The sequence below is a fragment of the Rattus norvegicus genome, chromosome 12 (assembly GCF_021556685.1).
Source record: "Rattus norvegicus strain SHRSP/BbbUtx chromosome 12, alternate assembly SHRSP_T2T, whole genome shotgun sequence".
NCBI classification, from domain to species: Eukaryota; Metazoa; Chordata; class Mammalia; order Rodentia; family Muridae; genus Rattus; species Rattus norvegicus.
The window spans coordinates 31,347,358-31,365,342 of NC_141545.1; the positions used below are offsets into that span (position 1 = coordinate 31,347,358).

The following is a 17,985-nucleotide window of genomic DNA, read 5'->3' on the forward strand; positions in this document are numbered from 1 at the left end:
TGTGCTTTCCCATAGCTTCCTTCTCCTGAGTCTCTTTCTCTTTTATTTCCTGTATTCTTCTTTTCTATCTTTATCTGTCTTCTCTGTCCATTCCAAGAATCTCCATTCCACTTTTTGTTTCCTCGCTTGTTTGAGATGGGAGCTCACTGTGCAGCTCTGACTGGCCTGGGGCTTCATAAGCGGTCGAGACTGACTCTGACTTCACGGAGCTCCCCTGTCCCCCCTGTGCTTCCCTGTTTTCCCTCCACAATCCGTCTTCTCTCAGCTCCTGAGTTTTAGCTATTACTCACCGGGGAATCTCGTACCCTGTGAGAGTTACCCAGACGTCGGCGTATTTGTCCAATGTGGAGATCTCTCTTATCCTGTTTTACTGCTGTCTAGAAACGGTCGGCTGAAGATTGAGCCAGGTGTTTATTCAGGGTAGTTAGGGACTGGGAGATACTCAGCTGGTAAATGTACCGGCCTTGCCCATCTGAGGATCTTAAAGTCCTCAGAAGCCAAAGCAAAAAGTCCAGTACTGTGACGTACACTTGGAGTCCTAGCTCTGTGGAGGAGACAGGCTGATCCTTGAGATTGCCTCCCCAGCCAGCCTAACCTGCTTAGCAAGTTCCTCTCTCAAAAGACTAAGGACAACAGCTGTTGTGGAATGAATGGTACCGGCATTTCCCTGGCTTTGAACTCACAGAAATCACCTGCCTCTACCTCTGCCTCTTAAAGTCCGGGATTAAGGGAGTGCACCACCATGCCTGTATGTACTGAATTTCCTTATTCACACATATCCCAGCTCCCTACTCCCACAGTCAGGAATAAGGACAGGAGATGTGAATAATATGCTTAGCCCCCCTGTGACACTGAACCCGAGAGCTCCTGAGAGAAGGAAATCCACAGCATGTCTTCAAGTGCTGTCCTTTTTCATGCCTAAGGCAAATCTCAGAAGCTGATCTCAGAACTTTGATCTTGTTTTACTTAACTCACTATTCCAGGGAGTGGATGGATTCAAGATGGATTCCCAACGCTGCAAGTGGGAGCTTTAAGAGACTTTGTTATTGTTGTTGTTCGGCATAAAATATTGCAGAAATAAATGTCATCTTTCGAGATCACTCTTTTGATTCAGTGTTGAAGATTTGTGCCACAAGACCTCCCTAGACCGTCGTAGATATTGCAGCCCTTCCATTTGCTGCCTGTTAACCCGGGAGTGTGACAGAAGCATGATGTCTAGAGATTGCTAGAGAATGAGAACACTTATGTTGGAATTGAAGGGGTAGGGGCTGAAAACTGATTCAGGGCAAAGTCCCTGCCACTCACTGATTTCACTGTAGGGCTTGGCCTTAGCAAGAACTCATTGCTAAGAGAGATCGGATTCCTTGACTCAGGCTGTTTGTACACTTCTGAGTAAGGAAGGTATTTGTTAATTCTGGTACAGAAGCTTCAGTCTGATCGTTAGGGAAAGGTTGAAAAGGTTTGAGCATGTCAGAGAGTATGCACATACTTGATCAACAGCGGGTCTTTGTTGTAGGACGAATGGCCTCCTGGCTGTGATTGATTGGCATGTCTAATGGACTTCGTGCAAGCCTCCATTAAGCTGTTCCTTCAGCCTTCCGTCAGAAACAATACACGGTTGTGTGTCTAGAAATGTTAAAGTGACATATGGAAGATCAGAGAAATATTTATCTTTATATACACACAGCGTGTCTCGTCCTTTGGACAATAAATATATTTTTTAAGGAGTATCAACACATGTCTATTCATGTTATACTATATTTAATGTCCATTTCATTTTTAATTATGTGTAGCTTTTTGTCTGTCTGCCTACCTGCCTGCCTGCCTGCCTGCCTGTCTGCCTACCTGCCTGCTTGCCTGCCTGCCTGTCTTCCTGCCTGCCTGCCTGCCTGCCTGCCTGCCTGCCTGCCTGCCTGCCTGCCTGCCTACCTACCTTCCTGCCTGCCCACCCACCCGCCCACTAAGGCCTGAAGCATTGGATCTTCCCGGAGATAGGGTAAAACACAATGGTAAGCACCTGATGTGGGTGCTGGAAACCCAGCTCAGATAATAGACTACAAGAGTAATAGAGGCTTTTAACCAGTGAGTCATTTTTTTCATCTCCATACTATACATATGCTCATTTTTTGAGATGGGGTTTCTCTATGTAGCTCTGGCTGTTCTGGAACTTACTATGTAGACCAAAGGTGGCATTGAACTCTTCGAGATCACCTGCCTTCACCTCTGCTTCTGACCCGAAAGGCTGGGATTAAAGGTGGTCCACATAGGAGTGTGGCACCATCACCACCATGCCTGCCCGTACTATTTATGTATGTGTGTGATTGTGATATCTCTCTCAACTAGCAAGTGATTTAGGTGTGGTTAAAGGGGTAGAAAATAGTATCTGTACATCAAATCATGTGTGTGTGTGTGTGTGTGTATGTGTACGTACGTGTGTACATACTGTAGTTTTATATGATTGACTCTGGATATGGAATATTAACTGTTATAATATTCTGATAATTCCTTCTGTGATGACTCTGCCCCTCCCCAGCTTTGCACCTTCATTTTTAAAGCTCTCTTTTGCTCTGTCTTTATGAAGTGGATTTTTTAAACCCTTCTAGGTGGTACCTATTGAGGACTCTAAATGACCTGACCAAGCTCCTGAGGGTCAAGGACAGATGTGTAACCCACAGGTGTTGAGGAAACTGGTATTCGCTTCCTACCGTCATGAACTCTGTTATAATTCGTTCAGATACTTTGGATCCTACAGAAATATTAATAATCGCATTCGTACTCATTCACCACTCAGGAGAAATAGTTGTGTCTGGCCATGACGTTGGCAGGAACTGTAGGATAACATTTAATGTTTCTGTGTTGAGCTCACTGTTGTTTGGGGAAATGGCAGGAAAATCAGTTGACGCACCGTACACGTTGGTGTTAGCCGTGTGACGGCTGCTTTACTAGGGCAATGCTACAGGAGGAAGGATTTTATTCTGACTCAAAGATTGAGAGAATCATTCATTCCCTTATGGATTGGAAGGCAGGACTCTAGAAACAGGGACAGGAGGCCAGGCTGTCACATTGCAATCATAGTTAGGAAACAAAGTGCCACCAGGAAATGAGGTTAGGCTCCAAAGCCTCAAGGCCTTCCCCTAGTTTCTGACCTGCTCCTTTAGGGCTCTATCTCCTACAAATTCCTCAGCCTTCCCAAACAGTGCCACCAGCTGGGCACCAGTGTTTACCAGCAGAGGCCATTTCAAACTACAGGTGTCATCTTGATACCCTCTGGAAGACTTGACTATGTTCTAAGTTGTTAAGGAAGCCTTCATGGTGATTAAGGCGTCTGGCCTGAGAGGATGGCTAAGAGGTTGAATGTTTAAATCCTGGTGTCATCTGCAAACAGCAGTCTTGTACCCGGGATTCATCCAGCTGTCGTGAAGATTGTGTGGGACAAGTACACACGAGTTCGTGTAGCAGTCCTGGTGATGGAGGAGCTCTCAGGGATGATGGATAACCACATCGACGGTCCTTTGTTCTTTACAACGAGCCCCCTCTGCAGACTGCAGCACTTTTCCCAGCCTATACATGTACAGAGGGGGTTATCCACCTAGAACTTGGTATGGCCAGGCTTTGAATCTCGATGTTTCTCTCCTGGTTACCTTTGTTCTCTTTATGCTACTCAGGAGGCCCGAGATGATTCCAGCTGCTTCCTGCTTCATTATCCTCCTAACTGTCCCACTGAGAGCAGTCTGCAATTGCCTGCCCCTCCTTTCCTTGCCTCCTGGTCCTGCCATGAGTCACTGCTGAGCCATTTGTGTCAGGGAAGAAAATGGGGGCTTGCTATTCGCATGTAGCAATTTGCCGGTGCATTCTTACTTATTTGTCGGGGACCCCAGCCGAGAAGTGTTCATCAAGAGGCATCATGTTTGTTAAGGGACCGCATGGCGTATTTTCAAAGCTCTCAGCTCTCTCTGGCTTCATCGATTGTGCTTTAGCATAAGGAATAAAGTGTTACTGAGCCTTTTATTAATAATACACATGCTTTCCATTTAACTTGGACTGCCTAAATCTGGCATTTAATGGATCCTTGCAAGTCAGGCTCCCTGGGTCGTGTAGCTTCTCTTACACGATTTATTCTGAGAATCGTTTCTGAACAGGGGACTTAGTCTTTTTCTTGAATCTAGTGCTCTGGACCAGATTGTTTGCCTTCCTGATGTGTGTGTGTGTGTTTGCGTGCACGCACACACGCATGCTTGTTGCAAGTATGTGGAAGTATGAATGTATGGTGAGTGTGTAGGGGTTGGAGTCAACTTTGTGGTGTTGGTTGTCTCTCTTTACTCTTACATAGGCTCTAGACATCAAACTTTTTTTTTTTTTAACCTAATGATAGTTTCCCTTGATTGCCGTCATACAGTGCGATGTGTGTTACTGAGTATGGTAACTGTACGAAAGCCCTATGAAAGGAGACCTAACTGTTGAGGAAGCCCAGAGAAGTCTGCTTGTATTCCAGGAAGCGTTTCTCGGAGTTAAATGACATGTTTTTATTGGCGTGGATTGCCTTTATTGAGATTAAGCACTGAAGCAAAATGAAGATTCTCGTGAAGACTTCAGCCTATTAATATCCGTTTCAGTTGTTTAGTACTAATTTAAAGAGTCTGGTATCTGTAGGGGAGGCCCTTCATAAAAACTCAGTTGCTAAGTGTTCCACGAGGAGAAGCATGGTGTCCCAGAGGGTGTTAAGATGAAGCAATTGAACACGGTTTCATTGAGCTCTGGGTATTGACTGTGCTTGGTAATGATCTCAAAGGGAGCTCCGGTGGTCAGATTTCAGACTGGAATAATAGAGACAGTGACCAAACCTGAATGTTAAAACATGGAAGGAATAAAATTATGTGAGTGTATGGAGGGAGGAAACTCTCGATACCTCTGAGAATGAAAGCCATGCTAACTTCTTATTCTGACAGTGGGAAAGAAAATGACAGGGTTAAGCATCTTCGTTTCCCTTGGCTTGAATGAGAAACTAAATTTTTCTATGCTTGTTAAAGAAAAACTATACAAAATGGGTACTACTAATGAAATGTAGGACACATAACAGGAGCAGACCAGTGTTATAATCACTGGTGAAATATTTGGTTCAGATAAGAGACGTCTTTGGAAATCTGCCTATTAGATGAAATGATGTTGGAGAATAGAATTCTTATATCCCAGATGATCAGAAAAGGGGGAGGGGGATAGGATATCACAATTAGCTATAGCCAAAATGTCTCAGTAAGAACCATGACGGCTAGGGTACCCCATCAGGTTGAGTCTCCTGATACGACCATCATGGCATAGTTCATTGGGTCGTTTTATCAAAAATATTTAATCTGGGAGACACATCAGATGGCTAAGTGGGGAGGAGTGCTTATTGCTCAAGGATGAAGACCTGGGTTCAGATCCACGCTCGTTTATATATGAAAGCTGGATACTGTGTACTTAGAGCCCAGGTATTGTAGAAGATAGTGTCAGCGGGATCTCTGGGGCTCTCAGGCTAGATGTAGGCTTAATAAGAGACCCTGTCTCAAGAGAATAAGACAGAGGGTGGTAGAACATCATACCTGCTATCCTCCTCTGTCTGCCGCATTTATGTAGTATGTGCATTTCATGGACATACACACATATAAGATAAATGTTTACCCAAGCCTTGCCAGGTTTAAGAACATCTGTCTCTCTGTCTGTCTCTCTGTCTCTGTCTCTCTCTCTCTGTGTGCTTGTTGCAAGTGTGTACAAGTATGAGTATATGGTGAGTGTGTAGGGGTTGGAGGTCAACTTTGTGGTGTTGGTCATCTCTTTTTACTTTTACATAGGCTAATAGACATAAACTTTTTTTTTTCTGGCGTGATAGCAAGTTCCTTTACCCACATAGCCACCTCCCTGGTCCCTTGACTAGCTCTGCTCTCCAGAGCACTTTAGAAGATTTCTGTTTATGGCTAGGATGAGACTCTCTGGATGTTTGCAGAATGGTTTACAAAGTACATATTAAGGGTTTTGCTATTAAAGTAGTATATCTATAATTCACTTATAATGTTTCTAAGAAATAAGCTGTTATAATTTTAGCAAAGGCGACAAAAATTTAAGAGCTCTGGATTGCTGTGTTAGACACGAGTATTTGTTTGAGATTTTCAGTTAATTTGAGAAAAATTTCAACTGAATCATGAGCAGGCTGGACTCATTATCGTACTTAGTGGCAGGCGATTCTGAATTGTCATTGAAGGTTTAAGACAGAATTGGGTTCTCCGTGGGGCTGGGGAAATGGTTCTGTCATAAAGAGTATATATTGCTCTTCCAGAGTTTGGTTTCCCATAATCTATATCTGTACATCTGTCAGGTCACAACCACCTGCGACCTCAGCTCTAGGGGCTCAAACACCGTCTTTCAACCTCTGTGGGCACTGTGCTCATCCCACAGGCAGGCAGGCAGGCAGGCAGGCAGGCAGGCAGGCAGGCAGGCAGGCAGGCAGGCAGGCAGGCAGGCTGGCTGTCCATGAAAATCAGAAACGAGGCAGGGCTGTGTACTATTCCCACTCCTTTTTCAATATTGTACTCAAAGCACTAGAGGGGTCAATAGGGAAAAAGAATGAAGTTAAATAGGTACAGATAGGAAAAGAAGTCAAATTACCCCTAATTTGCAGAACACACACCACACCACACACACACACACACACACACACACACACACACACACACACACACACACACACACACACCCATAGTTAGTTTTTTATAAAAAGTGTGACCTAGGCCTGTGTGTACCATGTGGGAGAAGACCTGTTATGACTCTTGAGTGGTTCAGTAAAAGGCAGTCTTAATATGTATCTTATGCGTATGTTAAATAAGGAATGAGACATCAAGGTGTTAGAGAAATGCAGTACAGAAACAGATTCTGCGGCACCAGATGCAGCGGGGGTATTCATGCTGAAGTGTGAGTGTCCATCACTAGGCAGGGGCTTCCTCTGGGTTTGTATTTATAGCAGAGCTTTTCACTAGGTACATACGAGAGGTCTGGATTTAAGAGGTCTCTTGGTAAAGATAGTAACAATCTGAGTGAAGCAAATCTTGTCTTTTTCAAAACTGTGGTATACTTAGTACAGTTCCTGGAGAGTGGCCAGGTTTCAGTGTACTTATAGAGTGAACAAGATGTTGATTAGTGTGAAAGACCCCTTTTGGGATAATGCTGGACTCTGCAATGATATGTGACTAAGGATCAGAATAACAGGTAGCAACTGGTCTTTGCTAGTTTGTGTATTCTTTTTCCCCACCCTTTTATCTTCCCTCCAGTTTCACCCCCTAACACTCTATGGGAGAGAAAGAAGGATAGAGGGGAGGAAAATCCCTGAATAGAATTTCTTTCTGTTTTTTCTTTGACAAAGGCTACTTACTTACAGACAACCAACAACTACCAACCATGCCTCTCAGGCCCCTAGCATTTATATACTCTCTGAAAAGTTCCCAGAATTCCAAATGTCACACAATCCCGGAAATTATCTTCAGCTAGCAAACGTACGCTTCTGCTGGAGCACGAGGCAGATCATGGCGAGCTGCCATGAACAGTCCAAAGCAGCCTGATCTCCTCACACCCGGGAGTAAAATGTAAACTTGTCCATGGGGGAACCTTCTGATGACTTACGTGGTAATCAGTCTGTACCTGCAGGGGGACTCTATGGGCACAGGTCGAGTCCCTCCCTCTGGAGATAAGGGAATTTAGATTCAGAGGGCTGAAGCCATTTGCAGGGTAGTCCACAGTTCAGGATCATGAGAACTCAACCTGGATTATCCACCTCTTTGGTCATGGCCTTTATTCAGCAGACATGGCCAGTGCCGTTTTGCTTTGGGAAACGATCTGTTGAAGAGTGTCTCTGTGTCATGAGCGAGTGGTTAAGGAAGAGACGGGAACAGAGGGAATGTCCACACAGCGCCTAGTCCTCCTGACACCTCTCCCTTCCCTAGTCCTCATTCGGCCCACTGAATAATTAGGATAATGAAATGGAAGTAGTAGAACCATTTGTGATGTATAAACAAACCTTTCCATTTTACATAATAGGCTTACAGTTATTAGGAAGAGTGAGAAAGCCTAGTTCATCTTAACGTCGGCTACTTAGGAAAGGAGATAGTTCCAACAGCGCAAGCCTGCCTCTCCCTCTCCCTCTCCTTCCCCTCCACTACTGAAAATGGGTTCACTTCTACCCATCCAGTACATGTGGCTCTTGCTGCCAGAGATGGGACACTTCCGCTGTCATCTCACTGAGGGAAATCAACCACCTGTATATAGAGGGACACAAAATGAGCCTGAGTGGGGCACCATTTTCTTTTCAGAAGTTCAGTGAGGTGTATGGTGTAGAGGCGCTCAGCAGATAGGATTCAGCCAGTTTTCAGAAATCATACCAAGACAGTGGAGAGGAAACATGACCAACACTAAAGGGATGATAAGTAATATATATTTTATACCCATATCAATATTTCATTGGTGAGAAGGTCAAAATCTACATTTAAATGGAAATGTTTGAAAAGCAGAAGCATAATATTTGGGTAGGTGAAATGCTGGGGTGTCCAGGCCCACAGGCTGCACCCTTGTGCCCCTGGCTTGATGTATCTGCTGTTTCTTAGAGTATTCTGGGGCTCTTAATTGCTTCAGGCCTGTGGGGTGACTTCAGCCCTGCCCTTGGAGGCTTTCATTTTAAGTGTTCCTCTACGTGACCCTTAATTGGGTCGCATACTACCTAATATCATTGGCCCTCTGAGTACTGTCAGGGTGTGTAAATATCTAGAAGTCTGTTTTACTCATGTTGTAAAATGCATGCGATAGGATTGTAGACAACCAGGAAGTTTGAATTCATGGAAAACCCAGCTCAACATATTGTGACCAAAAGTACAAGAACCACCAGGACGCATGCGTGGGGAGCACACATTCACATTCTGTTCACCTTTCTCTCCTTCTGCTATTCATAGTGCGTGTTAGACTTCATTCCCAGCGTCTCGGTTGTGCCTACATGGTATTCCAAGAATAACATCTCCATGTACTCCTAGAAAAGGAAGGATACCAGGAAAAGGAATCTTTGTGATTTCTGCTCATTGGTTTCTGTTTGTTTTTGTTTTGTTTTTTGTTTTGTTTTGTTTTGAGAAAGCATTTTCTCACTAGCCTGGAGAATATTTCTTATACCTCATCGATCTGCCTTGTATTCGCTCCCATTGTGACTTCATTGTTAAGTGTCCCCAACAGGCTCTTGTGTTTGAAACTTGATTTCTAACTGGTGGTACTGTTCTGAAAAGTGGTGGAAACATTCGCAGGTTCAGTCTTCCTCGAGGAAGTGGGTCACTGGGTAATGGATCTAGAAATATAGCCTTCTACTTCCTGTGTGCTCTGCGCCTCCTGACTTAGGATGCATATGATGGCCAATTTATCTCTTCCTGTTCCCATAGTCCTTCTCTACCATAATGGCCTGTGTCCCTCCAAACTTTGAGGCCTCTCTTAAGTTTCTTCCTGTCAATGATTTCATCACAGCAATAAAATAAATAGCAAATAACAACTTTTTTTTTTTTTAAAAAATCACGTCCCCCTATCATTGATAAAGGGATTAAAGGTGCCAGCAGTGGTTTGGGACTCTCATAATGAGTCCCATTGGTTCACCTGTAAACCCCAAAATTTCCGTTAAGTAAGAGGGGAAAGTGCGTTGTCTGTACATATTCTGGTGGAAGCATGTGAACGTGGAGTGACGATACATGAAGTAATATTGTCACCAGTGCTTGGGGCTGGGAAGCATCTGAACGTGGAGTGACGATACATGAAGTAATATTGTCACCAGTGCTTGGGGCTGGGAAGGTGTTTCTAGTCCTTGGCCTCTCCTCCCGAGCACTGAGAATAAGGGCTTCGCAAAACAAGCACGATGATTTTACTTGAAGCAAATCTTTGGTATAAATCAAAGAACGATACATTATCAGAATTGATAGTAGGCCATGTAAGTTAGGATACTCAGGGGCCCCAGGTTACAGCCTGGGTCTCTTTTTAAGCGTTCTATGGGAAGGAGAGGCTGTTTTCTTATTTGATTAATAGATCAAGTATGCAATCTTTTTATTATTAGTATGCTTGCCCCATCCCATCATGAATCTTGTTTTAATTATATTTATGGTCAATTCTAAGTAGACATAGGGAGAATCCACTATTTACCTTCTCAAAGGTTGGTAAAGAACACAGTTTCCCTTTTCTGCACATGGACATGACACTAGTTTTGTCTGGATCATTTTTTATAGAACTCAAACCTTAAGGGTATGAAATTGGGAATATAGTCGAATAAAGCCTCTTCAAATTTGCTCAGTACTAGTGATAGGGAATCTTACAATTGTTTATAGATCGGAGTATGCATAGCCTGGTATAGGTGGAGGGTCAAGTTCAGAGGTTGCTGGGTGCATTGTTGCAAGAGAGCTGTCTATGCATAGAGCATGCTAGTAAGTGAATTAAGCTTCCAAGTACACTATTACGTGTGTGTGTGTGTGTGTGTGTATGTGTGTGTGTGTGTGTGTGTGTGTGTGTGTGTAAATCCCACAATTAAATGAATACTAACCTACTTTCTATGCTTATCTGCCTCAGAATGTCACTTCATGATACTTGGGTGCTCCTAGGTTTATAAAGAGCTACAAGACCTTGGTCAGATAGAGATCTAGATGAGGAAAAGTGATCATTTGACTCTGACTCTTCTCTAGAGAAATCATAGGAGTGCTTGCTGATAAGGCAGGATCCCACTCTCTAAAGCTTCATACACGATCCAGTACCCCCACGGTAGCCCCGTTTTCACCCTATGTGGAAGCATGGCGGGCATCCAGTCCTTCCTATTCTCTGTTTTTATCAGGGTGGTTGTTGCCTCGTGGCATAATGAGTGTTTAGGCTAAATGACTGCCTCCCTTCTTTTTCACTCTCACATTTGTTTGTTACTATTGTGTGTGGGAGTGCACGTGTATTCGGGTGCATGTTTGTATGTAAGTCACAGGTCCACTTCAGATGAAATTCTCGGCAGCCTGCTGACATGCGAAGTTTTGAGACAGGACATTTCTTTGGGACCTGTTTGTTGCTCACCGATTCTTCAGGTCTGGATGGACTTTGTCCTGTCTCTAACTCCCCGGTGCTAGGATCACAAATGGTCTCTAGAGATCAAAGTCAGGTCCTCATGCTTGAATCCTAAGTGTTTAACTAACCGATTTATCTCCCCTTAATGCTTATGTTTTTATGGTTCTTTCTGGCTACTTGTTATACTTGGTTACTGATTTACTTTTGCATTCTACATACATTTTTTTTTCTAGTTTACTGATAGCAGTGCAGTCTGAGAGTAAAGAGGGAAATAATTTTGTTTTTCCTGAGGAGTCTTGTGGTTATTCCTGATAGGCAGCTTTCTTCATGCAAGCCCAGAGCACCTTAGCCTGTTTGGCAGACATATTACTGGATCTTACTAGTTTGCAGTCAGGTAAAACCTCTCGAGTGTTTAAAAGTCAATTTCTAGAGTTTAGAAACAGTAGACCTTGTCATATTCTTTTAGCCAGCCCCTTCTCCTTAAATCTGCCTGGTCATAGACCCAGAACCACAGCGACAGATATTAAACACTAAAGTCTGCTTGGCGCTTTCTGTGTACCAGGTATGATGCTACACATTTTATGGGTATTGCTTCATTCAGTCCCCTGTGAAGCTTTTTGATCTTGGCTTTTGCAAGTCCCAGTTTACAGATGAGAAGATGTTGCAGAACAGGCTAAGTCATTTGAACCCCCTCCTAGAATAGCGAGTGGTCAGGGCATAACTGGAATTGATGTAGTTCTGCAGTAGAGGTCAACTTGACCTTGCTGTGGATTTGAAGGATCTCTGTATTTCTTGCTTTCTTTATATCTAGTAATTTTATAGGTGTCACTTGCTTTACCTGTTCTGCGCCAGATAGAATGATACAAAGCAGCACTTGGGAGAAGGAGAAGGGATCAGGAGTTGAAGGATATCTTCTGTCTTTGCTACATGGTGAGTTTCGGGACAGCCTGGGCTTCTCGAAACTGTGTCTGAAGACAAACAAATAACAGAAAAAAAAATCTGTCATTCCTATGTCCTGTCAGATGATACTATGTAAAGAGGACAAGTTATAAGCAATAGACTCTTCAAAAGAAGCTTGACTTGTTCTTTTATTGGTGGTTAACTGCATCTTGCGGTGTTGGAAACACTTAGGGATGTGGGATCCAATGTCCTTTCTTTGAGACATACAAAAGGTTCACAGGGTGGAGGAGTAGCTCAATTGGTAGGCACCTATCTAGCATGTAGTAGGTTCTGGGTTCAATTCTCAGCGCATGTCCATCATTTGAAGACTTGGGAGGTAGGGGCAAGAGGATACTAAATTCAAAGTTACCCTTGCCTACACTGTGAGTTTGAGACCAACCTCTGCTGAGACCCATTCTCATAAAAATAATTAAAACAGCTCACCAACCCAGTCACTCATCGTTGGGTCTAAGATTCCCTCAGGAGATTCTGTCGTTGCTGGTAGGTCATGGTGAAGACTTTACATTTCATCTGTAGTGTACTGAATTCAGATTGCAGTAAGAGCTTGGTCCTACCGTGGAGTCTTAAAGTGGGCGTGTGATGCATTCAGAGTGTATTATGGAAGGTGGTTCCACTATAGCCTCTTAAACAAATACACCTTTGTGCCTAGTACTAACATATCTTTGATTATTTACCTGCCCACCCCCCCTTTTGCTCTTACTCCTTTCCATACATACATACATACATACATACATACATGCATACATATTTCTTTCTTCTTTCAGTTTGATTTGTTGTTCAAAAGGCCATTGTCCCAGGAAGGACTTAGGAGCTTACTTCTTGAATGGAGAGTATTTGCTTCCTTTAGACCTTGTGAAGATCTTCTTGTCAATAGATTTATTTTAGAAAGCGAAAGTTGGGAGAAGTCATCTAATTTGCAAAGAGATGGGGGAAACCTACGGACAGCATAAGCACTGGCGGCGTTAGAGATGGTCAGGAGTCTTGGCAAACTTGTGGTTTGCTATGGAGACAGCCAACTGACTCCTCCTTCCTTATCCTTCAATTGGATGGTTCCTACCTGATTTCCCACCCAAGGAAAGCAACTCTTTGCAGTGGTAAGGAGGCTGGTTGCGGGCTGTACTGTATTGCCCCTAACCATAACCCCATTAAGGGGTTGTAAATAGTAGTATAATGATGTCTCAGTCATTTGTTTTGATGTATCTGAGCTTTTAATAAATCAGCCTCAGCTTGCTTAATAGGAATCCGAGAGCAGTGCGTGCTCCTGCCAGCAGCTGCTAGTAAATTATAAAGCGTTCATCTGTTTTACAAGGGAATTAAATGTTTGTTCTATTTTAAAGGCTGTGACTAAATGAGAAAGGGGGAGGGGAAGGAGGAGGAGGGGGGGAGGACTTGTGTGTGCCCATGCGTGCCTGTGCACGTGAATAGCACAGTGTCTGATTCTCTTGCCCTCCGGAGTCTCAGGACTCCCAGGTTCCTGGGAGCCCTTGTAGAACAGAGCCTTGTGACTTAGATTGCCCCTGGGCAAACCCTGTTGTTTTCCTCTGTGCTCTCTGTGTGTCTCCAAAGGCAATAGTTATTGTATTACATTTTTCTTCCACTTCACAGGATGCTGTGAACCACACATCCCATTCCTCCACTCATCTCTTACTGCTCCCCCCACCCCCTTCCACCCACCCAAAAAAAAAACCAGTGAAGAAAAGAGTGTTAGATAAATCATATATCTAGCGTGACTGATTTTCAGTTGTGTATAAAATTGAGTTAGGCTGTTTTATTTGATTTCCCTGTTTACATTGGAAGTGGACTTTCCCCCTCTCCTTTCAACTCTGTTGGCTTTAAGTAATCTTAAGAAAAGAGCATTATAGAAAAGATCGACACAAGAGAGAAGGCTCCCAGTGCTGAAGGCCACTTAACTTGCTAAGTCCTGACAGTCAGTGCAGACTGTGAATGTACTTCCTTAGTTTTTATTTTAAATACTGAAATAATTTCAGACTCACCAGATATCCCCAGAAAGAGCTATTTTCATCTGCATCAGGGTGGTAAAATATTGTAAGGAAAGCAGCTTAGGAGAGGGAACATTCATGCGTTTCACATTTCTGGATTGTAGCCTATCAGTGTGGGGGCGTTACAGTCGTAGGAGGTTTTAAAGGCAAATCGCAGCCCCAGCCAACAGTAGAACCAAACAGGTAGTTCATGCATGAGAAGGGATCTAGAGGGAGGAGCAGAGGAGGGAAGGAGCACCAATGCAGGTCTCCTTCAGAGAACAACCCGCAGTGTCTGTCGGCCTCCGGAAGAACCACAGGCTACTCTCTGCGTGGGAAGGAGCAGGAAAGTAGGTTGAGTAGTTTCATTGTTTTGGAGTGCAGTTGGTTTCTTCCAGGGGCAGGCAGCAAGTCAGTGAACTAGCATCCATCCTTCCTAGCTGGTCCTTAGTTAGATCCATGGGAGGGGAAGGCAGGAACCTAGAGAAATGAAACTCCACTGGTTCTGCAAATTTGACTGTAGTTCCAGGAATGCTCACACTCAACACGAAAAGGAGAAGCTTCAGGAAATGACCTGGCTCTGGCTAACAGCGTGTGCTTACTGCTCAGCTCGCTTTTGTAGCTCTTAAAACCATCCAGGATTGACTTACAGAGAATGTACTACTGATTGCATTCAGGGTGCTCCTTCCCACCCCAATTAACTCAATTTTAAGAAATCTTCTAATGAGCATGTGCACGGGCTAACTGGATCCCAGGCAACTCCACAGGGAGATATTCTCCCCAGGGGGTTCTGAGTCGTGTTTCGTTGGCAATTAAAAACAACCACGTCAAATGGTGTAGGGGATTCAGGGAACCGTGATCTTAGAATAAAATGTGTGTATGGTTTGTTGTTGTGTCACACGGGGACCATCACTTCAGTCAAGCTGCTGGGCTGGTCCTCCCTAAGAGCTCCCTGGTGATACTTAGAACACCTTTCAACATCCCCATCAGTTTAACTTACGGCAGCTGTCAGTCTGCTCTGTATAAGTACAAGTGTTTACCTGTCCAGATAGTAAATAAATCGTCATTTTAGCTCTATGTCATTTTATTACAAAATATTTATCAAGAGCAACTTTTTATAGAAATCAACCAGTTGTATTTCTTAGAGAAAATTTGATCTAGAAAAGCTACATAGACTATGATGTTACTTAATCTTTACTTTTAATTTAGAGCAAACATTAACAAAATTTCCCAAAAAAGCATACCTTCTTTTTGTTTTGTTTTTTTTTTTGTATAGTGGACAAGAATTATGGCTTTTTTTTTTTTGAAAAAATTATGGTTCTATATATCCCTGGAGATTCATTCATTCATTTTCAACTTTCAGTCTTTTTATTTCTACCTTACTGTATGTACTGAGGATTTTTTATTACTTGGAAAAATTCTTAATGAGAAAAAAAACATGCAGTCCACTGAATGACATTACACAGGTTTGTAAGGCCAGCTAGCTGTCCCCACACTGTATTTCCTCCCCTTGAGTCAGACTCAAGTATGCTTACCATGAGCTTCATTCCCAGATTGCTTTCTACCGTTCACCTTGAGACTGGTTTCACTCAGTGGCCCGGAAGGCTCGAAGTGACTCTGTAACCAGGAGGTGAACTAGAACTCTTCCTGCCTCAGCTTCTCAGTGCTGGGATTACAGGTCTGTAGGCTTGGACCAGCAAGACAGAACTTGTCTTACTAATTAAGATTGAATAGTATTGCACTGTATGTGGGAGCCATGTTCGATTTCTCCATCTCTTGATGAGACCACTGGACCTTGGCGGGTAGAGGTTCAGGGCTTGTTGTTGGTAGGTAGAGAGGTGTCAGCCTCACAGCAGAAGGCTGAGCAGAGGGGGACGTGGACGCTCTGGCCATCTGGCCTTCTCGCTCAGTCTCTGCCGACGTGCTTGGGGTTCAGTACGCAGGCTGAAAGAGGGTTTAGGACGCATCAGGGCGTTTACAGATGTTTTATTAGTGCTGCTCTTTTCTAAGACCGAGTTGCCAAACACTCCAGCCTGTCCTTGGACCTTCCATCATGCTAAATTCTTGCTCTTCATCTTCTTTTTTGCTGGATTATATGAATCACGAGGAAAACTTACCACTTTGTAGTCCTAAGTAATTGTGCATTCTCCCCTCCCTCCCCCTCCCTCTTTCCCTTTCCCTCCTTCCTTCCCTTTCTCCTCCTCTCCCTCCCCCCTTTCCTCTTCCCCTCCTTTCCTCTCTCTCCCTCCTTCTCCCCTCCCTCTTTTTGCTTCCTTCCCTCCCTCTCCCTCCTTGTATGTGCTGACAGTACTTGTGGAAGCCATAGCACAACTTTGGCTGTCCTCTTTCAGGTGCCATTGACCTTATATTCCTTTGAGACATGATCTGCCCTTAGTTTGAACCTCTCAGTTCATCTATGTTGGCTTCTAAGTGAACCTCAGACATAGTGAGGCTGCCTGTCTAGGTCTTCCAAATGCAGGCCACCGTACCTGGCTCTTTGTTGTGGCTTCTGGGAATAGAATACAAGTCTTTATGCTTCTGAGGCAAGACTTCATAAATCAGCTGTAAGTGAGACATTCCAACGTTGTACTATAGATCATTATAGATGAATTGCAGAAGCAACTACCTATCCCATAGTGTTGCCATGATGCTTAAGAGAGCATCTTGAGAGAGTGGAAAGATGAGATAAAAGTGAACTGAAAGAGGAGGAGGTGTGAACAAATTGCATTTGGAAGCCAGTTACTTAAGCAGCATGTGGAAGCCAACTGGGTCTGGAGTGAGGATTTCATGCTGTGACAGGTTCATTCCTGAATAAGAGTGATAGTCCATGGGACTGAAGAAATGGCCCAGCTGTTAAGAACATGACACACACACACACACACACACACACACACACACACACACACACAGAGACACAGAGACACACACACACAGTCTCTCTCCTCTCTCTCTCTCTCTCTCCCTCTCTCTCTCTCTCTCTCTCTCTCTCTCACACACACACACACACAGTCTCTCTCTCTCTCTCTCTCTCACACACACACACACACACACACACACACACAGAGACAGACAGACAGACAGACAGACAGATACAGAGAGAGACGCACAGAGAGCGCTTTAATTAAAGAATGAGATTCCACTCTCTCCTTCTGATCATGCTCGCACATGCTTTTTGTTCGGAATAAGAGAAAGCAATTTTAGGCTGCAGCGACACATGTAATTGAGTACCTTGTTGTTGCCTTGTACTATGTGCTTTTCAGTGATTTTTCTAAATTCACCCACTTAGGTGCAGCGAGGAAATCGAGATGTAGAGATGTCAAGTTTCTTGCTCTCGTTGCTTAGCTTGGAAGTGGTGGAAACGAGGTTTGAACTCAGCTCCATCAGTTTAAAGTGCGTTCTCTAAACAAACATGCTCCACGTCTTGCCTGCATTCTCCCTCCTTCATCATCTAGATGAATCTTTGAGACCCTGGTACTGGATGCCGAGGACGTAGAGTTCCTGAGAATAAATGGGTATGGTGGGGCCACCTGTTATCCCACCATTTAGCAGACAGAGGCAGGAGGACTTCAAGGTTTTGGCTAGTCCTGGTTGCATAGCAAGTTTAAGTCAAGCATGCATGTATATGTACATGCGTATATGTGTATATGTGTATGAGTATATGTATGCGTGCACACATATGTGTGCGTTTGTGTGCACGCATACATATCCTTCCTCAAAAAAGAGAAACACTATGCACTTTTCTGACTTAAAATTCAACAGAAAGCTAGAGATAATAGAGTCTATCCATTGTTAACTTCTTTGAGTAACAACAGTTGTTTTTACCTGTATTTGTTTGTTTTCTTAATGCTCCTGTCAGAACTCACAGTGTGGGCCTCTCATGTGCTGTTTATTCATGGGAGGTGTCACCTCGTTTTTTGTAAGAGGAAGTTGTTAATTTTCCCAGTTTCTGTTGGAGAGTCACTGACTGATT

General features: G+C 43.8%; 1 protein-coding gene and 1 long non-coding RNA gene across 9 annotated transcripts in view; one reads left to right on the forward strand and one right to left on the reverse strand.

Annotated features, from left to right (window-relative positions):
* Positions 1 to 17,985, forward strand: part of Auts2 (activator of transcription and developmental regulator AUTS2) — a 1,090,556-nt gene that overhangs the window by 225,880 nt on the left and 846,691 nt on the right.
* LOC148002296 (uncharacterized) lies at positions 4,505 to 14,151 on the reverse strand. The gene is made up of 4 exons (XR_015634773.1): positions 14,031 to 14,151; positions 11,915 to 12,044; positions 8,942 to 9,040; positions 4,505 to 6,572 (listed from the first exon to the last, which is right to left on the reverse strand). It is a non-coding gene; the product is annotated as an uncharacterized LOC148002296 (long non-coding RNA).